This window comes from Ambystoma mexicanum, chromosome 3p (assembly GCF_040938575.1).
Source record: "Ambystoma mexicanum isolate Mex_15411 chromosome 3p, UKY_AmexF1_1, whole genome shotgun sequence".
Lineage (NCBI taxonomy): Eukaryota > Metazoa > Chordata > Amphibia > Caudata > Ambystomatidae > Ambystoma > Ambystoma mexicanum.
The window spans coordinates 680604799-680629599 of record NC_090925.1 but is presented as its reverse complement, the minus strand read 5'-3'; the positions used below and the strand labels follow the sequence as shown (position 1 = coordinate 680629599).

At 43.8% G+C, this 24801-nt stretch overlaps 1 protein-coding gene and 1 long non-coding RNA gene across 9 annotated transcripts in view; one reads left to right on the top strand and one right to left on the bottom strand.

Annotated features, from left to right (window-relative positions):
- Positions 1–416: 416 nt before the first annotated feature.
- On the bottom strand, positions 417–19220 carry LOC138580711 (uncharacterized). 3 transcript variants are annotated; one of them, XR_011304332.1, is made up of 4 exons: positions 19064–19220; positions 8862–8959; positions 1304–8524; positions 417–871 (listed from the first exon to the last, which is right to left on the bottom strand). It is a non-coding gene; the product is annotated as an uncharacterized lncRNA (long non-coding RNA). The 3 variants fall into 3 exon arrangements; XR_011304330.1 differs by having other exon boundaries at positions 417–8524; XR_011304331.1 differs by having other exon boundaries at positions 417–8527; positions 19064–19205.
- An 89-nt stretch (positions 19221–19309) lies between these two features.
- RNF44 (ring finger protein 44) overlaps positions 19310–24801 on the top strand; it is a 763073-nt gene continuing 757581 nt past the window's right edge. Inside the window, exon 1 of one of the 6 annotated variants that reach the window (XM_069651466.1) lies at positions 19310–19367. The gene's annotated coding sequence lies outside the window, so the exon portion shown is untranslated. Of the gene's footprint in view, positions 19368–19422; positions 20349–24801 lie in introns of those variants that run through there. The other 5 variants (XM_069651462.1, XM_069651464.1, XM_069651465.1 and 2 more) reach the window with 5 other exon arrangements.

Sequence of the window (24801 nt, the reverse complement as noted above, 5' to 3'; positions counted from 1 at the left end):
CCCAATATCAATATGAGCAGCTAGCAATTAGTTCAACCATTCACAACACCCAAGAAAACACTAGCTGACATTCCCCCCCCCCCCCCCCCCCCCCCCCCCCCCCCCCCGCTCCCAAAAGAAACCAATAGCACAAAAACATGTACCATTTACACGTTTGGCACCAACCTACACATTCACCAGATTAACTACATAATTCTACACATAAGAGCACTTGCATCTTCAGTTTCAGCTACAATTACGTTGTTGATTAGTAGCAGGGGCTGAAATAGCACCCAAACTCAGTTGTGGGAATGTTTCAATCCCACCGTAATCTGAATGATTGCGCAGGTGTGTGGGGAAAGTGTAGGTGTACTTCCCTGTCCAAACCGGCATGATCATCATACTGTAACAAGGACACACTGTTGAGAAGACACGGAGAGAGTTGAGCTTGTCAAATTAGATCTTCCAATCAAAACATTTGTAGCAGACAATTGACTTATTTTATAGTCAAATATTCTGTCGTTGTTGCGCAACTACATCTTTGGGAACTGCAACATTACACTGAGACATCTGCCGATTTAGTCTTAATTGTCCAGGTGAACTAAGAGGGAGGTTCTGAGGAAGGAATGAAGAACATTAGCCATCCCTGCCAAAAGACTTAGGTTTTCCAGCTTTTGTGAACAGCCAATAATAAGTTTTGCAATAGTCCGATTCCAGCCATCAACTTTTACAATATAATACTCTTGTTTTTTTCACTGCATCTTCTTCTTTTAGGTCACTTCAGATTCTACCTGTAGCTGCTTTTACGCCTCTACTCAATTAGTCCCTCTGCATCACAACAGGTTTTCAAAATTTCATCATATGTTTTCTGTGTCTTAATACGGTTTCTTGGCTGCAGGTATGAAAAAGACAAATTGAAACTTCATAATGTGACTGCCAATACAACAAACATTTTGCTTGAGCTGTACACTGGGATAGGTGACTCCCCTTAATGGCGATCCTATCCGCCCCCTTGGATTTTTGCTTATTCTCTGCCTCTGCCCCTCCCTCTCCCCCCCTATCCCTACAGCTACCCGCAACTGAGTCTAGCTGCTGGACTACGGTCCCCGAGGGCTTTCAACCCATAGCGCTTTGCCAATAACATAAGAGAAAACAGTAGACCATCTATACATTAGGGAGTTACTCTAGAGGAAATAGATGCTGTAAAAGAGTGGTGGGCATTGTGCAGCATTTATGTGTGAAAAAAGGGAATGCCTCCACGAAGGGACATCAGACCTCCACCCCTCAACATCAAATAAATGAACAAAAAAAATACATTGCTTACCTGACTAGAAAAGCATGACTGCCTTGAAATCCCTTTCTTCTACTTTCTTCAAGACCCTCTATCATCCATTCAAAATTAACTTCACCGGGAATTGCCATAGGCTAAAATTCCCCATCCTTTCAAACACACAGAGAATTGTCGGAATCAAAGGAAAGCACATTAAAGAGTTCCATGATATAAGTTATTGCCTAAAAGAAGAAATAAAAAAGTAAATTTAGTATGCTCCAAGTATTTGTGAACCAGGTCTGTACCCAAAACCATCACTTTATAGTGGGCTTGCTATGGATGTTCCTGCCCGATGTGTCCCGATTTGTGAGTGAAGCGTCTCTTGGTGCTTGGTAACTTGTATGTTAGACCATATAATAAACCAACTGACCGAAATTCAATGCTCCACTATGAGAGCTTCCACCCAAAACATGTACGGGATAATTTACCACTGAGCCAGTTCTTAAGACTAAAAAGGAATAGCTCCACCAAAGAAGACTTTCAAGTAAGTGCGACCAACATGAAAAACAACTTGGAACAAAGGGGTTATCCTAAACAAATAACTACACGGGCTTTGAAAAGGACTAGGAATAACCATTGGGAATCCTTATTAGAATACAGAGAACACAATTTACGGAAAAACCAAGACAGGAAACTAGTATTTGTAAACACCTACAGTGACAGATCTAACCAAATCAAGAAAATTGTACTAAAAAATGGGCACGTCTTGAGCAAAAGCGAGACACCAGTCCCTAGACCGCAAAAATATCAAAGATTACATTACTAGGAACGATATTACTACCAGAATGAAACTACAGAGACATGGAATATGCCTCCAATAATTGGTCATTTTCCTTGTGGTCACTGCACCTACTGCAACTCTACTAAAAGAAGCACAGAGGTAGATTTGGGTCTTGGTACACCGTGGAACCAAACTAAGCTCACTAATTGCAATACCAGTATGGTCATCTACACTATCTGGTGTCCCTGTAGAAAATTCTACATTGGAAAAACGGACAGAAAGGTGAAATTAAGGATAGGTGAGCACAAGAGTTGCCTCAGAAATAGAACTGCAAATGCTCCATTGGTCGACCATTGGATCGAGTTTGGACATAAAACCGAAGACCTACAATGGACAGTCATATATAAATTAACATCCAGTACTGACACCAATGTAGACAAACGCTTACTTTTTCGAAAAGAACAACAATACATTTTTTTGACCAAAAGCGCTATCACAGGTTTGAATGATAAAATCGATTGGCTCAATATTTGACTTTGAGTTGGTCTGAGGAATGAGATTGTTGGACCATTTGGGACCTCTTTCTTTCTTCTTTTGACTCACCTACCCCCTGTGGTATATATTTATATCTCTCTTATTCCACCCGCGACGGCAGATACATCTCGCCTCATTCCTGGGCCCCACAGATGGCATTTATCCGGTCCTTACCAAACGGGGGTGTTCAGTTTCGAGTGGATTGCCCCTCGGTTGCAACGTGGTGCATGTCATGGGAGGCTACGGCATGCATTGTACCCGTGAGCATTGGTTCCTGTGCTCAGTCCACGGGCGGGTAGAGATGTCGATAGGTGGCACGCCCGGAGAAGGGTTGCTGCGGTGGAGGGCGTGGTGTGCATTTCTGGGTGTCGCCGTGTTCATAGCGCGTTACAGCGGGACTATGAAAATTGAGTTATCATTGGTTTAGACGAACGTAAACAGTAACATAAATAACACGTGACAGTGCAAATGTTCTGCTTCTGGTGTAACCATCACGATGTGACGTTGGAAGGTGTAAACAAACAAGACACGTGACGCATAATAGGAGTTCAAATGGACATTTCGCGCTGACACTTTAAATAGTGCCACGTTATTGAACACAGAGTACAAGCGCTCCAATCATCATGCACCGATGACTTTCACTTCCTGTATAAAGGACTACGTAGGGCGGTTAGACACGCACATCCAGCCACGCCTACGCCCTGGATTGTAAGAAGGCAACGCACGGAAAGAAGTTTGACTGCAGCAAGGTAAAAAAACAGCCGTTAGCCTCATGCTTTTTGGTTAAGGAGCTCCTGCAAGGTTTATACTTACCCACATCTCTCCCCTTTCTCCCTTCTCATGTGCTCTTCTCTCCCTCTCTCTGCTAGTGTCTACACATGTTAGACCCTGCATTAGCAAGCATGCTGTAAGAAAAGTCGGAGACACCTGGGCTTTCTGTCTCTCTGTTCCTCGTTCTTGGATCTCGAAGGCTGAGATAACTTTACCTAAACACGAATAGAATTCTATTTTAGAAGGCAATTGTCACGCGGCCCGGATTGGAGAAGGGCAACATTTTGCTTCCCTTTTTCTCTCTTCATTTTCTTTTGAAATAGACCTATTGAGGTCTGCTTATGTTTTTCTGTTGTTTCCACTCCGTTACAGAAGAAAATAGTTGTGTCAAAAAATGTGCATTTTGGTGGAGGATACCCCGTAAAGGAGATTCTCTCTGCTTGGTGCATGTACTGCCTTTCGAGCTGCTCCCATGTGAGATTAGCCTGTTGGGCCTTCCGGACCATCTGATTGATGGTAAGCATTTGTATCACAAAGTTAAATGTGGTGTGCTAGTTAGGGTGCAGCAGCAGAGGCATGTTTGTAAGAGCTGCCATCTAATGTGGTAGTGGGTGGTGGGGACTGGCTTTGGACTCGGACCCCAGTGTTGTACTTCTGCCGGCTTCGGGTGTTGATTTGTGAACACTGTTCATTTAGCCAAAACAATTTATTTCTTTAAAAAACTCGTAACTGGTAAATTATATACTGGTTAGTTTGGTAGGACATTTGGACCATGTTCTAATTGTCCTTCTTGTTTTCTCTTTTCCCATAGGTAACTAATGGAATCAACAAAGGGTTGTGGCTGTGGATATATATTCCAGAGGAAGACTAGAGTGGCACATTGTTTTTATGCCATTATTTGTATTTCTATATAGACACAGATAGGATTGAATTACGAGAAACTCATTTGAAGTGTGGGTTCTTGTGTTTTACTTAGTGCACAAATGATTGTCATAGACGCGACAGTACCCTGACGAATTTCCTTTCATTTTTGTTTATACATCCTCTTTTTGTGTGTGGTTGACGGAAAGAAACATGTTGGATGATTGTATGTTGAGAAGGGTGTGTATGAGATGTGTTGAATGAGAGAACGCTGTGTTTGAGAAAACCCTGTTTAATTTTGTGTAAATTTGTGCGTATTTGCACTTGCACAAAGACACTTTAGGTGCATAATACCTCAAACTTAAAGGACAGTTATCCTGTCCTTTACACCCTAGACTTACTGTTTTATCTAGGTTATTGCACTGATGTCCTTTTCTCCTTTTTATTGTTGTTTACACTGAAGAACAAGGAGGGTCAATTTGAAAATTAGCTAATTATATTGTTCCTCTTCCTTGAATTATTTAATGCTAGTACAATCCCTTTAGATGTACTGCTGTGTTCTTAGGTGAGTGTATTATCTCTGTATAGATTGTTATGATTGACTTTTGTGTATATCAATACAATTTGTATATTTTTATAAAAACTGCCTATCGATTTAATGCAACAAGGGCAGATCTTTTTTCTCTCAATCCCTTTGTCGACCCAAAGTTACCAACGTGGAATTTAAACAAGATACCTGTCGGACTCTCATGTATAGTTTTAAAGGTTGTTGACCTTTTTTGAAGGTGGTCTAGCACAGGCTTTTCTTCCCTTCTTACCTCCTTTGTGTTATTGGCTTGGTAACTTCCTCCAAGATTTCACCCATTGTGGCTTTAACTAGTTGCACCGGCTCACTAATAAAATTAGAAGTGGGTGTTCTGGAGAGGCAATACATTCTTAACTGCAGTACTCTTGTACCTAAAATGCTGCACTCATTTTGTGTGTGTCCTTTGAAAGACAAGCACCGGTTTCTTAAATGTAACTATCAACCATAGAGAGTCCCAGCTTGCAGACAGCAACACGTACAAAAATGATAGGGACCAGAAATAGGAAGGTATGCAGGGACAGAACCCATCACCAAGGCAATCTTTACTGGGGGGAACAAAAAGTAAATATCCACAGCAGGAAGACCTTTGCTAATATGAGCCAGGCACTAACGCCCAGCAGGGCCAGAAGTCTCCCCTCGCCACAATAAACATTGCTACTGTACCATAAATTATGCATTACAGCAGAACTAGTGCAGTGCTCAGAGCAATGGAAAATTCCTGCAAAAAACTAAAACCAAGCCATGGGTAAATTATGCAGAGGCATGGTTTCTCACACATGCCCCACAGCCCTATACATGTAGATAACGTATTACTTAGAGGGTCGGGTGCACCTATCTGAGGAAGGCATGGGCCTATTTGTGTGGAACATTTTGGGGGCACTGGAGCAGCCATAGCATTAAAGCCAAAGGGGGCAGCCAGCAGGAGCATTTATCCCCTACCTGGTGACGTTTTGAAAGCGCAAAGCCTGATCAGAAGAACAGTCCTTGTAGGGATCTGGGAAGGAGTTGCCCCACCCACAAAAAGGGGTCCTCTGTATGCTGAACAGATAGGGTGCCTTAAGGCAGTGGCCTTCAAACTGGGTGGACTGAAAGATACCCTGTGGTATGGTGACTGTTTTGAATAGAAAATATAAGCATTTGGGGGGGGGGGGGGGCAGAAACTTTATTTTACTCAAGGGGGGACTCCTGATAAAAAGGCTTGAAGACCACTGCCTTAAGGGAATAAAGTGACCTCCCACTTTCAAAAAGCAAAGCAAGCAACAGCACTCCTTTCACGCCTAGGTCAGAAATCTCCCACTACCGCGTCAGTCCTCTGATTCACAAGGATGCTGAAAAATCCAGAAAAGCAAGAACATTGCTCCAAGCTCCACAACAGTTTATTCGGATAAAGTTTGAAACTGCATTTTGCCAAAAGCCATCCAAAGATTTTTCTAATTGGCTCTCCAGTAGGCGGTCACTTTGAAGCTCCATTGGTTCCTCCTCAGGGTATGTTGGGAGGTGGGCCCCTACGTCTGCTAGGAAAGGCTGAACCATTCCATCATTGATGCTACAATTGTCCTCTGGAAAGTACTTTGAGACTGGTTCTGAGATGGTTTCCTATTAGTTCAGCAACACATGAAAGATCATACTCCGTCTCCTGAAGAGCATCTGCTGCTAATGGAAACGCATCGGCATGCAGACATCAACCCTCCTCCTCCAAAGCTCCAGCTTCTTCGTGAATGCTGATATTTTTGTGTTCATAGCCAATAATGTTTCTTTTCTGTGCCCTGCAGGGAGAGGTTTAGAAAGAGCTGTGCAAAGAGGTCACCATAGTAAGCTAACAGTACAAGCCAGTGTGAATCGGAGGCTCTTCTTTCGTCTAAACCCAGGAGAAAGTGTCCCACTTCGTTCCCAAGTTCCTAAACGCGATTTACAACCTTTCCCCCTGGAGAGCCACTAGACCTCCGTGTGAAACAACAAAGCATCATGTTCAGCTCCCATTTCTGCACATAATGTGGCAAAGACAGGTTCTTGTGCAGTGCATTTTAATAAAATGTACAATTTTACAACAGAAGTCAGCACCCCTGAGAGTCCATTCCCCATATTGCGCATAGACAAAGCGTGCGTCCACAATATATGTGGAGCTACTGCCAACACTTTTTAACCCAGCTCTAGCACCACACATTGAAGACGCACCATCCATGCAAATACCAACACACTGCAGTTGCTCTGCCCTGAATTGGTTTATAAAATATTTCTCCAATATTTCTTTTCCATGGCAGTACCTCACAAGAGCAATCAAATGTGCTTCTTTTGAAAGGTCAGTGGCCTCATCCAACTATAGGGCAAACTGACTGTTTCAAGTGCAATATCAATTCTGTACTGATATCAAGGGACAGGCCAGTGATGTCGGCGGAAAATTGTGGTGTCAGACATGGGGATACTTTCGCATTTTTCGGCTGCACTGTCACCAAGCATTACCCAGTTGACAGCGAGAATTGTTGGTAGAATTACTTTCTCAGCATCTGCAAAGGGCTTTTTGTTTTTGCGCAGATAATGTGGTAAGAAGCTTTCAAAGTGTTTGCAGGTACTGAGGCCACATTTTTAACAGTGTCCTTCGGCATGCTTTGCAGCTGCCATACAAACAAATCCTGGGTCTTTTTTTGCTAAATCGACCTGTTTTGCTTCCAAATTCCGCCTTGCGTTGGCCTCAGGCTTGCTAATGTTGCGCCACAAACCACACACACTGCAGCTTAACTTTTCCAGCAACTGCGATCCATGTGAACCCAGAGTCCAAATAAGAGACATATTTCTGTGTTTTTGCATTTCTTTTGTCCGTTTCCTCTCCTTCTGATTTTCATTTGAGATTCCTACCATCTCTGGTTACTAGGAAACAAGCCAGTTCTATGTGATATTCCTGCATTTTAAAGCCCGAACACAAAAACACACTTATTTTTGCAGCCGTTTTTGTATTGGCTTTAAAATGCGGAAATATCACATACTGTCACACTCTTTCCCTACCCACTCATTAACTCGTTAACCTGTCAGCCCCTGCACGCACTTGTGCACGGCAGGGGTTTGACAAGCATGATATTTCGATTTAGAAAGGCCGCTCTTTGCGGTTATGGAGCAGTCTTTCTAAACCGACCACCAATCTCCCCCCAATCAGTACAGTGAAAAAGATATTTTCACTTAGTACCGACGATCCATCTAAAAAAGGAGCCTGAATCTGTGAAAACATTGCAACCCCCAACTTTGTCACATTAGTTTTTAAAAAGCATTTCAAGTTTTCAAAAATTTAAAATGCTTCAAAAGATTTAAAATGGCAACACCACATGCAAAGATTTAAATACGAACCACATGAAAAGGCTGGGGGACAAAATAATAATAAAATAAAGTCCCCAAAAGAAACCATGTGAACAGCTTGGGGGAAAAAAACAGCATAAATGGGTCAGAAATACTGGTTGGATTAAATAAAACACCACATTGATACAAGTCTCGGAAGACTCCCTGCTCAGATTGTGAGGTTCTAGCTCCAATTCTTTTTGAAGTGTGGTGCTGGACTAGGCCAGATTGGCGGCGAAAACCCCACCTGGATGCCCATTGCACAGGGCCGATATAAACCTTCAGCACTTCTACTCAACCAATGGTATATAGGGAAAAGAAATCCTTAGCTGCCCGCAGGACTGCGTCAAGTGATTCACTGGATTTTTCTTGCTGGAGCACAGGTGGTTAGGCTGACACACCGTCGCTTGGAGCGATGCTGCTGCAGCGAAAACAAATAGTTAGCGAAGGATACATGGGTCTACCTGAGACTACAAAATTAAGATTAGATGAGAAGGGGTTAAAACCAGCTCTGGGGCGTTAAGCATCAGCTAGTAAGCAGGAAATAATGCGGGGAACCAGGAGAGAGTACACAGTGCATGCAACTCCCACATGAGACGTGAACTTTCAGTACCGCCCCAAACTGGACATGAGAAAGGAACAGACTCAAAAATAGTTTTGAAATCCCTGACTGTGACTCTGAACTATACCTTTAAAACTGTCCCACCATCACTCACAGCAAAATGTAGTCGTTTTTAAAAAAAAGGCATTCTTACCGTCGGCAAATCCTACTACAGATGTCAGGATTTTTTATGGTGTCATTTCTGCTGGGAGACTTTGCTTCCAAGATGGGATGATAGAGCAATTGGAGTTCCTGCAATTGAAAAAGCACAATAAAAAAAAATAGACCTACCAGATTGACCGTACGAATATTTGCGCACTACACTCGTTGGCACACATTTTCCCCCTCACACAAAAGGGACCTATGGTTCATGGCCCTACCAGGAAATCTCCAAAGTTCCCTATAGGCCAGTCCACCCCGGCTGGCAGAGTGAACAGAACAGTCAGAGCACATACCTGAAAACATGACTCATATTCATAAAAATGCAAACAAATAATAGAGCGGGAGAAAGAGCATCAATTTGTCATTTTTTTACCCTTTCCATTCCCTGCCTAGAACAGTTGAGAAGTCCAGCCTGCTGGCATTCCAATCATTCATCTACATATCTTACATAGAATTCGACACGGTAGTTCTTAACTCACCCAAGCTTACTTTTGGAAACATCAAGTAATAGCCATGTAGCTTTTACTGCAGTTCGGCGACAGCGTTGACGTAGCAGCAGACTGCCACGGCTGCCATGGCAGGCACGAAGGCCCCTGGCTTCTCTGCAACATATGGTGCCCCATGCAGATGAAGGCCTGGCACCCACAGCAGAATGATATACATGAATTCCACTTTAAACTTCTACGGCAGTGGTGCACCTAAAGTACTGTTGGTAATGCAGTGATTTTAGTACATCAAGGGATGCATAGACTCGCTCTATATTAGATGGCTACCGGGGTAGCTCAGCAGGTTGACAGACCGTTGCTGACACATTAGACGGAAAATATAATTATGTGTATCGATATATTGTTGTTTCTTTTAACCCCTTAAGTGCCATGGGCGAGATAGCTCGTCCTTGGGATTACCTCCACTAAAGGGGTTAATGAAGGAGAAAATGTTAGAAGGCTTTGACACGGGGTGAGGTGGGGGGCAGGGGGGGGAAACACATGGCATAGTGTGTTTAAGGTTGAATTTTACCAAAACAAAGAAATATATGCAAAACTTGTTAATCAATTACTTTTTGCAATTACTTATAAAAAAGGAAGCGCTATGAAATGTGTTGACCATGGGATGGTTGGGGCATTTCTGCCTCTGTAGTGAAAAACCAAACGTTGGCAACAACAAACCCAGTTTAATTTCCCCAACACCACAACAGAAGCAATATAATTGTGATAAAACACAAAGCAAGGGGCACACAAATACAGAGCATTGGTGTGGTGCTCAGACCCAAAAATAAATATATCATCTCAAATAAAACTAGTGAACGCAAGTTTCACCAGTGTTTTTGAGTTTAGAAATTACTTTTGTCCTCCGAGCGTGTAAAATGCACATTTGAAAAACAATGTGTCCAGCATGTAGAATGCCTGCTTTCAACAGTGATTCACCCTCCCCCGTGATGTTCATGGCCCATTGATTTCCGTGATGACCCTTTCAGCACAGAAGAGAAACAAACGGACGAGCAAACCGAGCCAGGAAATGCGCAAGTAACGACTGGGGAAAGGAGCACTATGTAGATTAGGTCACTGAGCCTCCAGTTTCCCTCTGCAAAGCTGGGGGGCTTGGTAAAAGCCTGGTCATGGCTGAGGAAGGCCGGGTCCCAAGATCCAGCCAGACATCTGATGTCGGATCTCAGACCTGGCCAGAGCCTTCCCATGGACCAGAGGGGGTGATGAGACAGTGGGGCAGCCAAGGCAGGGGTTGTATGATATCTGGATCCCCCACAGCAAATTGCTGGAGCCAAGCAATCTGCCGTGGGGGAGCCGGATAACCTACAACACTGGCAATGCATGCTCCCGTCCCCGCTTGCCTCCTCTCCCCCGTGGCCCCCCTGCTTGCCCCCCTCTCCCCACACGTTTGCGGGTCCAAAGGAGGAGAGGGAAGCAGAGGGACCGGCAAAGGCCTGAAATGCTTGCTCCCCGGCACACACTCCAAATGTGGTGTGGGGGGCTGAGCAAAGAAGCAGCATCCCTTGCCAGGCAAGGCGACACTAGCGGCACCAGCAGGAACACAGCATGGACATGCCATCCAAATGTAGGAAAGCGCACATCCAGGCTGTGTTTACTTCCCGTTTCGTGGCCATGTCACACTGACTGGGCATGGGGGGCTAGCGTCTCGCCATGCACACTTAAGGGAGGCAAACAAAAACTATTTTCTCTTTTCTCACCATCCTGGATCACACGCCCCACAGATTGAAGACCTCTGCCTACAGTATAGCTATTTTTAAAGGTGAAATACTCCATTGGTATCTTGCTGGTTAGACTACATAGGAGTCTGCATGTTCACTGTATACTAGCAAAGTATACATGAACATGCAGGCACCTAGTCAGTAAGACAATGCAGGGAAATTAAGGAATTCCTTCCTATACAGACATACAGTGGAAGAAATGCTCTGGGAGAGGGAGGTGTGGAAATCAAGAAATACATCTTGTGGTACAAACACTCTGGCCAGTACAGCTCAAAGCACTGCCTGGCGGTACTGAGCGATAAAGTTAGGCAATAGGCACATACCCTGCAATGTTCAAATCAGAACCCCTCACCTCGTAAAGGCAGTAAAGTTACAGAAATCATGCCAAGTGAACATCAGCCCCTGCCGCTACTCTTCACCCAGAGCCCCGGGCTGCTGCCGCACTCGTCCCCCGCTCCAGTGGTAGCACATACATCACCCCCAACGCAGGAGGGCTCGGCAGCTCCAGAGACATCCAAGCACCCGTGAGCCTGGCAGCAGTGCAAAAAAAAAAAAAAGAAGCAAGCATGCGGCTGTGGTAAAAATGGCATCGACATGGGGCTTAATTCCCAACTTGCTGAGCGCATTGCTGTTTTAACAGTGAAAGCCGTGCTGCGCAGATAAGGGTGAAGAAAGATGGCGTATAATCCAACTTGCTGTTGGCAACCGAATTTGGAAAAACATCTGGACTGAAATTCCCTTGGTGTGCACGGCACAGCCATAAATCACATTTGGGGGAGCCGCGAAGGGGAGAATAACAGCCAAGAAGACGCACAAAGATCCCCTGTTGCTAAAACCAAAATCAAAATAAGAAAAACAAACCCACCGGCACCCATATATACATGGCGCTTCGAAACACTTCCGAGATGTATAAGCGCCTTATAAATACACAAAAAATAAATATGTGCCGTACACGGCATGGAGTGGTCCTTCCTCTGTGAATCTCTTCCTAAGCACGTATAGACGTCCTACGTGAAAACGTCCCGACGACTTACAGAAATACGTGAAAGACGGCATGACACCGTAAAGGCATTTTAGAAAGTATCGGCAAACTTTTAAATAAACGCACTATGGTATCAGGTCTCAAATGGACTTTAAATGAACATCCCCCTCCCCAGGGAATGCCAAAATCGCCCCCCCCTCATGCAGGAAACTGTTATGCGGGAAATTCGTACCCAAATGCGCCCGTCTGCATAAAACACATATCCCATCTGCTGCACATACATATGTTATGGCATTTATATAGCACTCTATATATCATTGGTATGATCTCAAAGCGCAGGTAGGGTGAACACCCTCGGGAACCACAGTTCGGGTCAGGAGAGAGACAGAGAAACTGCGTCATAGGGTGCGTGGGTGCACCAGATGTGTTCAGCTGATGTAATTGCCAGATGGTAGCTGCAACCTAGCATTAGGTGTGCTGCTGAAGATATCAGTTGGATGTGTGCAGTCTGGTGGGTGGACACCCAGACTGGGTTCTAATTGCGCTAGGCCTGAAGGATGCTAGTAGGCCGGAATGTCATCAGATAACTGCGTTTTATTAGGGTGATGGGGTGGTCATGGGGTAGTATTCATTTGTGAACAGCTAGGCCGAATCTGTCAGGGGTATAGCTGTGTTCTAGTTGTGTGATGGGAGTATAGTAGAGAGTAAACGTAGTGATATGATGGATATCTTTAAAGCGCCCGAAACCAGGCACGTGAACAGGATTGACAGTTGTATTTCTATCTAGATGCGACTCAGGCTTATGTTCACAATTTCATCAAAGTGTGGCACATGCTACCATTCACAATTCCATCTAAGTGTGGCACATGCTAATATTGACAATTCTACCTAAGTGTGGGTGACATGCTACCATTCAGGCTAAGGTTCACAATTCTCTCTGAATGTTGGACTATTAACATTCACAATCCTGTCTGGGTCTGGTGCAGGCTAATGTTCATAGTTATAAATAGGTGTGGCATTGCCTACATTCACAGTTCCGAGGCAAGGTAATGCTGAGTGGTGGGTTTTTACGGAGTAGAGTAATTACTATACTCCCCACCCATGCCACACTTACTTTTTTGGTTGCTGCTGGATGACGGCTGGTCGCTGGCTTCACTGGCTTCCCCTGCAGACACCTGCTGACACTTTCTGGAGCCGCCTCTATTGGAGCCGCCTCTATTGGAGCCGCCCTTTGCCTTGGGGCCCTTAGGCGGCTGCCCTGGGAGGGTGTTGAGAAAAATGCTGTAGCCGCCAATCACCTTGGTGGCGGCCGGGCTTGGGGGAGGGGGGGGGGGAGCAGGATCGGGTGAGGGGTCCGGCGCTCAAGAGCGCGTTAAGCTTTCATTTTTTGTTTTCAAAATGGGTGCCGGGGGAGCGCATGGGAAGGGGGCTTTTACCTGCTGGATCTGCCTCTGAAAGGGGTGCCAGCGTGTGGGAGTCTAGTCTCACTGTAGTTTTGGGCAGGCCCTAGCGGCCAATCACTGTAATGGAGGGGGGGGGGCTCAGGGACCTGGCACTCAAGAGCGCGTTAGCTTTCATTTTTTTTTTTAATGGGTGCCGCGGGAGCGCTTGGGAAGGGGGCTCTTCCCTGCTGATCTGCCTCCGATATATATAGATGTATAGTTCGCCACATGCAGAATAAACCATACGAAGGCGAGAACCAGCCGTGAAGACCATAAAACAGGTAAAAGCTAGAATGCAGTTGCTGATGTAACCGAGAAATAGCCTAACAGAACAGCCAGGTTTTCATTACTTTTCAGAATTGAGGCAAAATATCAATTTCTCGTATTTTCTGAGGTAGGGCATTCCATAGTTTAGGAGCTACAACCGAGAATCTACAATCTCCTCCCTGTGAGAAGGAAGATGAGGGAGCAAAAAGCAGCATCTTGTATCGGAAGCGTAATGCTCGAGAAGGAATCCATCAATTTTATCCTGCAAATATGGCGGAGCAAGGTTATGCAGACATTCAAGATTTTAAAGTTGATTATTTTTCCTACTGGTAGCCAAATAAGAAAAAGTCGACTGCAGCGAGATGGATTAAAAATAAGACGAACAACTGCATTTTGAACCTTTTGCCGTAAATGTTGTAACTCAATTAAAGGGGTTGCTCTTCTGAGCAATTGTAATTTAAAGAAGGATGCTTTGACCACTTGGCGCACCTGGACATTTAGTGAAAGATAATTTTGCCACCAAAAGCCAAGATTTTTAACTTTTGAGGTGAAGCTCATTGGAAGGTCAAAAGGGGTGGGATTGGGAGATAGGCTCTGCAGCCAAGAAGGCCTATTTATTGGTCTGAAGAGAATGACCTCCTCAGTTTTGCTAGGATGGAGTTGGAGTGCATTGTGAAGCTTCCAGGTTTCCACTTCAACAAGACACTGTACTACAGACTTGTATGTAGAGTTACGATCTGCTAATTTGATATGTATTTGAGTATCATCTGCATATGCATGATGATGGAGATTGTATTCTTAAAGATATATAAAAGAGGTCTCGTGTATAGGATGAATTGTAAAGGAGACAAGGGCGATCCCTGTGGCACTCTCCATTTTCACCCTCTATATTCTTTTTGAAATAAATTAGAAAAACCAGTTGGGTGCTGGTTTAGCTACTTGAAATAGGTGACCTAGCTAATAAATGAAGATGGTTTGATCTACCTGTATCGAATGTGGCAGTCAAATCCAGCATGACTAGCAGTGTAAAACAACCATCATCTGTAGTTGTCAAGATATCATCCCAGATCGCCAAAAGTGCTGTCTCCGTTCCATTCAAAGTACAGAAGCCAGATTGCAATGGGCTAAAAAATAAAGTGGGACTCAACTAAATCTAGAATGTCATGCAAATTTTACATAATTTGCCAGATACTGCCATCATACGCCACGCTCAGTTTCAAATGCGCAAATACTGGTGTCAGCAAAAGTCTCATAATTCAGATATATAGTCATCCTATGCAATGCAAAGACTTGCATGCCCAGAATTTGCCATGATACACAGTGCAGCCTCAAATGCCCAAGTAATGCTACTGTAAGGCAGATATTCTCATTAGCTATATAGTCATAGCGTGGTGCACCCTCAGATACCCAGGTACTAGCAACTAATGCCAGGCATGGCATTCCATGTTAGGCGATGTCATTCTACGCATTGTCCAAATGTACAATCTCTGTCGCTGACATCCGATTCCATGTGCCACCCCAAATGCCTTTTGGCTTAACTTACTGTGCAGTAGAGCTGGTTTAAAGGCTCTGTATTTTAATATATAGTCCCCTTTTTTTTTTTTTTAAACCCTCAAAGCATTCTTTTCGAACCAGATACTTGGTGGCTTATTTATCAGCACAACCACCCTTGGCATATAATGTTTCTGCATATATGTAATATTATTGAAAATAGTAATGACAATACGTACCTGAAGTCATGCAATGCATACATACAGAAATTAAGGAATTCTGAATGTAAAATAAGTCCATCACTGTGCTTTTGGTAACCATGAACTGGGCAGGGTGAAAGCAGTGCATGCATGCAACACCAGGAGTTGTACACTACTGTAGAGGAGCAGACTAGTAAGTCACCGATAGGCGCTGCCCCCCACCTCCGTCATACTGGATGAAAGACAGGAAGCCACTGTACATGACACCAGCTATCATCCCAATACTGCATCGAATGTATGAGAGACGTTATGCATTCAGACAACCGTATCGAATGTACCCTTATACGTAAGTGAGAGCAGGAGATTTGCAGGTACCACCGAATATTGAAGAGCTGTAAAGAGAATCTGCCAGCTGCAAAGTGATGTCATAAGGAGAAGATACAATGACGCACCAAAACGATATAAGAATACTTATAGAATTAAGATATACCCGAGGAAACACAGTAACATGCGTACAAGTGAGAAGAAATCATATATGCAAAGAAGATAAAGTAGCCAGCTGACTAATAAGTGTATATACGCAGAAATGCAAGGTAGACTGAATCCCTATCCATCAATGCCATTAACAAGTCATCCAAGCCTGGATAGCACAGCACAAACTCTGCTTAAATGACGAGAAGACTGAGCTCCTTATCCTTGGCTCACCCCAAAACCTCAGTAAGCTTGACCCGTCGTTCCAATCTTTCACCATTGATGGCAATCCCATCAAAGTGGCCAAGGATACCAAGACGCTAGGTATATACCTTGATTCCACCCTCTCCTTATCTAGACAAACTAATGCAGTCTCTTCAGCTGCATCTTACACGTGGAAGCTCATCACAGCAGCCCTTTCTTGTCCCCTGCCAATTGCACTACACTAGCCAGGACACTAGTCCTCTCCAAAATGGATTATTGCAATGCCCTTTATCTGGGTACTAACCAATGCAATATCAAAAAACTTCAAATTATTCAAAACAATGCAATCAGAGCGGCCCTTAACATTCCTAGGACCTCACACATCTCTGAATACAGACAGAGCCTCCGTTGGCTTTCAGTCACTCAAAGAATCTCTCTTAAAGCTCTTACACTCACTCACAAAAGTATCGCCAACCAAGCCCCCAGCAACCTTGCCAACAGGTTCACATCTCACACAGCTGCGAGACCACTCAGAAGTGCCCAAACCAACTGCCTCATCATCCCGCGCTTCAACCTCCAAAGATCAGGCGGCCGCAGCTTCCCTGTCTTGGCAGCCAAGCTGTGGAATTCTTTACCCAACCCGCTCGGAGCTGAACCCTCTTTCCCAGCCTTTAAGCGCAAAGCCTGGCTTGTCCACGCACGATTCTGCATGACACTGACTCTACTTCTACCTATGGCATTCGTAGACCTTTTTGTATCATATCCTCTACCTATGGCATTGTAACCTTTGTATCATATCCTGCCATGCAGTGCTGCACAGCCCCGTGTAACTCGCATACCCCTGTTCATGTAATGTTTATCTTGTATATTGAATGTAAATACCCCTGCCTGTAACTAAGTAATGCGCCCGGTTCCCCTCGGGCCTGGTGCACTATACAAATAAATAAAATACAAATATAGAAGCTTGCTGCAGTACATGGATAGAGTGGCCATGTTGGAAAAATGGATGCCAGCTCTCAATGATATTAAGTGAAGGGCAAAGAACAGAACTGCAGACCCAACAGAAGCTGGAAATACATGCATGAACAATAAATAGCTGCTGGCCAGAGATCAAGGATGCCACTGTGAGAAGCTACTGAAGGGTACAAAGGGAGTTACCAAGGATAAGCAATGTATGCAGGACATGTTTCTCTTAGATTGTAAGTGAGCGAACATTTATGAGTGCCAAGTATGATCAATTACAGATGAAAAAAAGCCTATGTGAGACGGAGCAAGTGTCCAGAGGCCAAAGAGGGTAATGACACCTGAAATAATCAAATGGCACTAAATAGAAGGTGAAATTGACAAAATCGTGGTCTCTTCACACATGGCACAAGACCAGAAAACAAAGCCTATTCATAAGTTCTAGTCGAAGATACCACTTTACCTACACTCCCTTAAGGTTCCCGAGAAGAGAACATCCAGCAAGGTCAAGTAGAAAGCAGAAGGCTTGGCTGATTAGAGATGGTAGACTATTGGGCAAGTGGTCCGACGTTCTCTGCACCAGAGTTTGATTTTGCTTACGTGCTGCAAGAGAGCAGGGTGTCCAAGGTTGGGAGAGTACGCCAACCTATCAGGAGAGTCTATGCGACGATGAACATACAATGATGCATAAGCCAATCCGTTACTGTTATGCTACTGTGATCTGTATCATATAGTTAGAAGTTTGCCCGCAAGATAAGGGGCAGCCAATAAAGTCACTAACACTTATAGATTCTATGAGTAGACATGTTCCCCTATCCTATCCTATCCCCTTACCCGATAGGTATTATTTGCCACAAAGGATTACATCATAGCTGACGCACATTGGGGTATAAAGCCTTTGTTTACCTAAAACGTGAACTACAATTTTCTCTTCGCCAGATTGCCCTGCTTTATAGATGAGATAATAAATTAGCACTTTGCCTTATTCTTTGAGTCTGTCCGGTGATTAGGTCCAAGATCAAGAACATCTGTGAATGCTCATTGATAAGAGGAACAATGGGGATGGCATTGCTGCAGGAAGGGAGCGGGTGTGTCCCACGTACTACATTAAGTCAGTACTCTGGACAATTTCGACCTGCTGGGAATGCAAGTTGAAGGGGCAAGACCATGCCAATGCACTGCTCAAAATCATAGCACATCTCTAGAAGGGGCATCTGGCAGAAATCTGTGTCAGAGAAAGTGCTACACTACCTGGTTGTTTTACAGTTGGTGGGAAAAAACAGAGGCGATACAATGATTGGCAGAATTTCAGGTTATGACCACACAAAAACAAAAACGTTGTGCGAGTGGCTCTGGAAAAATCAGAGACCAGACAAATACTGGACTTTTCTGGGCACACATTTTGGCTGAGGAAATGTTTTCGAGATTACAACCCAACAAGCTGCAGAAGTTGAGGTAGATGCTGTCTGGGACAATCGGCGGCTAAAAACCGGCCAGGTGAACCTTAATTCCGCTGGCAAGGCAGTGGCACCAGGCAGAGCATTTTGAAGGAACATGGCACCCGTCATGAGGGGTTCTGACAAGCCACAGGATAGGCTTTGAATAATTTAGGGGTTACGCAAGCAAGGGTGTTGCTGAGTTTGGAAGAGATCCGGGGCTACGCTAATATCCCCGACTGCTGCACATAACAAATCCTCCAACCCTCCCCTCTCCAGCGTGAAGAATAATTAACTATCCGCTGTACTGTTAACTTCACTGGTATAGTGGAAATCGCATTGGGAAGGGAGGAACACGCTGCCCCACTCCATAAAATACATTTACCAAGGGCAAATCGTCTTTAATTAAATCTCACCCCTTAAGGATATTACAAATCTCCAAAATACACAGAAATACTTCCTTCCACCGCTCTGCATTAAAGTAACAATAAATAGGAGAAACTTTAAGACTTACCATAATTCAAACTCAAGCACCAAGCAACTATACGAAATGTGCTTTGTAACGGAGGAATCTCTCCCGCTGAGTCCTGCAACGCCTTGCCTTCCCTCCCCCATCCCGCTTGTGTAAAGCCTAGTTGCTTTGCCTTGCCTTCCCGCTCCTGCAAAACAAAACAAAAAAAGACGAAGTGAACGCTACAGAGCACGTGATGCAGAGCACGTGGTGACGTAAGCGGGAGCGTTGCTACGGTGCGTTTCTCAAATGGGAACTAGACACTACCCTTTACGTAACGTCATATCCTGATTCCAGGCAGAATCAGGTGAGTGCATGTTATCCTGCTATTGTAGTGAATTTATATGCATTTCTTCTAGCATCCGTTAACTTACACGTTCTCACCCCTTAGTTCTATTGTTAAGAGGAGCCCTTTTGCAACCTCTGGAAATGCACGTTGAAGCTGTTCTTCGTTGTATTGTACTTATCACATAGCTCTCAACCATTTGTGTTGCAAAGGCGGGTGAAACCACCCGATTTTGTTTTTGGCGGGTGAGACTCCTATTGAAATGCATGGGCGTGCAGGAGGCTTGGCGGTGAGTCAGCCCTTTACAAAGCGGGTGACACCCGCCAAAAGCGTGTGAGTTGAGAGCTATGCATGTTGAAATTAAACATTGTAAGTACGTGAATTTCTAAACCTCTGGTTTTGAAATTATACAGGGTAGCCTGTTGGTATTGTAGACTCAGTAGCTGCTCCGAAGCTCGTCTATGATTCGGCTCAGGCTCTGGAATGCTCGCAGACGCAGTAACTGCTGTGCAGCTACTATACAGACCCTGCTCTGGTGTAAGTGACTACATATATAATAATCAGGCCCGTTACTTGACCAGGGCAAAGCAGGCAGCTGCCCGGGGTGCAATTGCCCCAGGGGGTGAAATTGCCCCGGTACCTTGAGGGCTACATTTCCCTGGGTGTGGGGCGCGTTTGCTGTGGGGAGAGTAGCCGTGGCACAGTAGCGGCAGATGCTGACTGGCAGTCACATAGTACTTGCGTAACGTTACAGAAGTCAGAGGCTCTCTGAACTTTCGCGCCACTTGGGGTGGAGGAATAAAAGGGCGACTTTCCTGGCGGCCGCCCGCCTTTGTAATGAAGCTGGAACAACACACTACGGAGGAAAAAAGACAGCTGCCTTTGAGCGTTCCCAGCTTCACGCCCGACACTCCAATTGCTTTCCACCCGGACCCGTGCACAAAGAAAGAAGACTGCATTGCCTCCCCGACTCGCTTGTGTGCAGAACTACTCAGAAAGAAGGTAGGTACAACCCAATGCTTCTGTTGACATTTTAGGAAATGTTCCTTTAAACTGTGTACATTGCGTTCGGCTGGTGCTCAAACAGTAGGTTGCATAGTTCAGAGTGCATTCTGGACAAGAACGGTTAACTGGGAATATTTTGTTTTACACTTTCCTAGCCCAGATTTTTTTCCAACGTATGGACGCCTGCCTCGTTTGGATCGAGTGCGTGTATTGCAATCGCTTTGCTGTGTTCCTGCTTCCCCTTTAGATGGTGTCCTGCGGCTGAAAGGGTACATTTCAGAACGTAACTTCACTCTGTTCTGTCCCAAAAAAAGTCTAAACGGCAGAAACATTTTGCTTGATCAAATAACCTAATGATAAATACAGAAAAAACCCAAATCATAGCATGTAGCAATTCTCCAAGACAGATAGCCAACAAGTATTCTTGGTCATTGCAGAATGTCAAACTTATGGTAGTACCTCCATATAAATACTTGGGTGTTTTTATTGACGTTCTCAAGAATGACAAAGTACATACTCTTAACTTTGGAATCTAAATTAGCAAATCTCACATCGCAAGCAAAAATTCTGTTTTATAAGTATGACAAATTCACATGCATTCATATTATGACCTTTTACCAACAAAAAGTTGTCCCCATTATAACTTATGGATCAGAAACAAAGCTTCCCAGAAAATAAAAAAGTTGGGATACACTAGAGGCTCACTCTTGAAACTACCGAAATGCACACCTATGGCTATAATAAGATTTGAATTGGGGGGCACTCTCTCTGCATGTAGATGCACTATGTACTATGGAAAATGTGTTTGAGAAAATACCTACTTGGCATTAACATAAATAATATCTTGAGTGCTGTGGCCCATTATTTGTTCTTTACATGAATTTCCGAGTTCCTGGTGAAATTTCATAACTGATGCATTATCATCTTTGGAACTCTTATTGACAAATCCCGGAAGAACGAAGATCAAGCTCTACCAGTATGACTGGGATATGCATTCAAGATAAATGTACAACCCATGTAGATTTTAATTCCTCCTTGTTAGGACATAAGAAATTCCGCACCATGGCGGATTACTTAGCCAAAAGCTCGTCATCTCATATCAGAAATCAGTCTCTGAGATTTAGGCTAAATCTATGGCCTACAAAAGATATATTGGCAAGAAGAGGGCTTATCCCTAAAGATCAGAACATCTGTTGGTTTTGCAAGGATCGTGCCCAGAGAGAAACATTGCAGCATATAGTTGTTGTATGTCATGCTCTAACTTCTAAGCGCAAAGTGTTTTTAAGAACTTTCTTAACTTATGTTGCTTAGTGACTGTGATTGAAACATGGCAAATCCATTTTTCTAGCCCAAGCAGGCAGTTAAAATTGCCATAGTCCATTATTTGGAGTCCGTTTTCCCACAAAACAATAATATTTTCATTAATATTTTCTATTTATATCACATTGATTATGATTGTGGCTGATGGCAGTACACCTAAAACACTGCACAAATAACAATATCTAAATTGTTGTCGTTTAAAATAATTCTAATTGTGGTACATTATAAATCTGTTTTTGGAACATGAATCGTTAAGGGCATTATTAAAACTCTAGAATGTTGCAATTGGGAACTATACTTGTTTTGTTTTATTTTTTCCTTCTTTTGTCCTGATTTATATTTAATGGATTAGGTTTTATTGCTGTCTAAGACAAATGTTTTAAAGAAGATAATGGTATGTGTATTTAAAAGATGTGATTTGTGCAAAAGTTGTATTTTATTTCTTACAATGATATTTGTGATGGTTTTGAACGGTTGTTTTATTCAGCCTACCAAATAATATAAAAAAGAAACGTGAAGCTATAGAACACTATATTGGAAGTTGCTGCTGTTCTGGGCACTTCATTTCTTCTTTGTTGGTTTTAATTGGACAGGTTTGAAACTTGGTACTGTTTTCTCCAGTTCGGAGAACTTCATTTGTTTAGAGTTAGGATTCGGGGCAGGAACATATAGAACTAATTACACTTCTTGTCATTGTTCCATCGAAGTTTTAGCCCCATGCAAATTGTTCTTCGTCCTGGCGGGATTGCTTTCTCGTACTGATTTGGCTGCAGTGGTGCCGAAGGATTTCTCAACAGGGTGCAGCTGCGCTGTGTACACATGGGCCTATGGTAAAGTTCCCCATAAGCCAAGGGGAATATATTTGATGAGCTGGTTTGTTTGCTATTGCTCGGTCCTACAGACAAGATCCGAGTTTGAGCTTTGATGGTATATCTTTATTTCATTGTTTAGAACAGAAAAATGGTAAACTTTCATCGGCAGGGCAAGGATGATGGGCAGAAAGGGTCTGGCCAGAATTAAAAAAACGCAGGCAGTGCAAAGATCTCTGGAGGTTTACATGCATGTATAACTGGGCCTATGGGGTGAGCACCTTGCATGGACATATGTAAATGTTTCCTGGTGCACAACAGTAATCTGCATACAAAATAATTCTGAAGAGTGAATATTTGACCACTAGTAATGCAGTGAGACCAATGCCCACTTTTTGTCACATGCTTTTTTTTACACTCTTGTTTCTTTAAAATAGGCAGAAGAAGCACTCTGCAATCCACTTTTACGGGGAGCTGCCATCTTTATGCATTTCATTTTGCATTCCTGTAAAGGTTAATAAACAGGCCTACAAGTACCAGAATGCAATCTGATATGAGATGTATTATTTCAGTCCAGAAATTGGACTACTTGAGATCCTATCCTGTTGGTTGAATACTTTGAAAAGTTCTACACAGGCCTGTGAAGGCCATATGCGATGGACGGATGGTATAGTGAATGGGTTCCAGTTCTATTTAAAAGGGTTTCTGTCATTTAATAAGTGACCAAATGTAAGGTCTCTTTCACTGTAAGAGATTATGCCCAGCGGGTGTAAGGCTTAAATAAGGACGGCCATGCAGACAGAGTGAAAGAGATTAAAGTGGGACAGAAAACGAGATGGTGAGGAAAGCGAGATTAAGAAAGGGGGAACAAAAGAGAGGAAAATATAGGCCCTATACAGGAGGCAAAATGGGGGCAGAGATTGCATGTGAGAAATGGAAGCAATAGGCGGTTAAAGGGCAAGAGTGAGATGGAAGAAAGTGGAGGGTAGAGGGAGATGTGACTCCCAGGAGGAGGAGGCGTTGAAATGCAACTGGGATAGAGCACTGTGACCAGACTGGGAAGAGACCGCTGTATGACACTTGCTGTGAAATGCACACCAGAATGTGCAAATTGGCTAAGCTCTAGGGCTGCAGGAGGACCCTGTGAAGTAGAGTACAGTCCTCCTGCACATCAGCTGAATGCCTCCTTTCGATGTTCCGTCAGAAGAGTTGTTTGCTGACTAGTACTTCCCTTTGGCACAAAACACCCTCAGGGTACTGAAAAGTGAACGCTCATAGATGTGCCAGTAGTCGGGCTGTAGTGACCTGCAGCCTATGTGGGAAGTTGGTCCTATGTGAAGTGAGGGATGCTCTTACCCTCAGGCCACACCCTGCTTTTTATTTATCTTCATGCCCCTTGCTTCACTCTGACCTTGTAACGAAGCTCGCCAGTGCTCCTGTGGTATTCTGGTTCCTCACCTCTGTATGGTACTATTTCAGTTTTTTCTTTCTTAATGGTAAAGACTATTCAGTTGAGGAATATTGTATTAGATGATTGAGTTTCTTGTCAGATGCTGCCTGCCTATTTGACCTGGAGGCTGGCATCTGTGTTGTAGATAAGTAGGATGTTTCCACTGTATGGCTATGTGAAATGATTATGAGGCTGTGATTGAGACCTTCTGCCCTTCCCTTCCGCACAAATCGAACAATCTGAAAACATAATCTCTTTAAAAGTGACATTCAAATGACAAACGGCACTCCAAAAACTGATCAACAATCTGACCTGTTTGAAGTCATTGGTGAGATGTAATTGAAAGGAAACTCTGTAACAATGTGCCATATGGTCCTAATTCAAGCAGCCCTTTCTCTGAAGCAAACGTTATTGCCTCTCAAAAACCTTAAAGTGCAGCTCATGGTAATGAGTGGAGTTTCCAGACTAAACTTTTACCCCTTCTGCCAATTCAGAGCCTTGTTTTGTTGTAGTTGGGTAACAGCGTATTTGGTTGAGAAAGGGATTGACGCTTGCAATGTGAGATGGTGAACTGGAACCAGTCAGCCAGTGGTAGGAATTGGCATACATCGTATTTGTCCAAATGCTAGTTTCGTTCAAATAGGTATGGCCATGATGTAGCCTCTCCAAATTTGGCCCACTTTCAACTCGGCACCTTTTAGAATGGAGCCTCCTTACTGCTACTTTGCTTCACAATCGATGCATCATTTAAACTGAAAAGACTTTAAAAAAATGTTTTTGGGGAGTTTGGATTATTCTTAGCAAGAATATTGCAACATGTAATAATTGGACCTTACTTTCTGGCTATTTCTTTTACTTCAGGCGTTTGAAC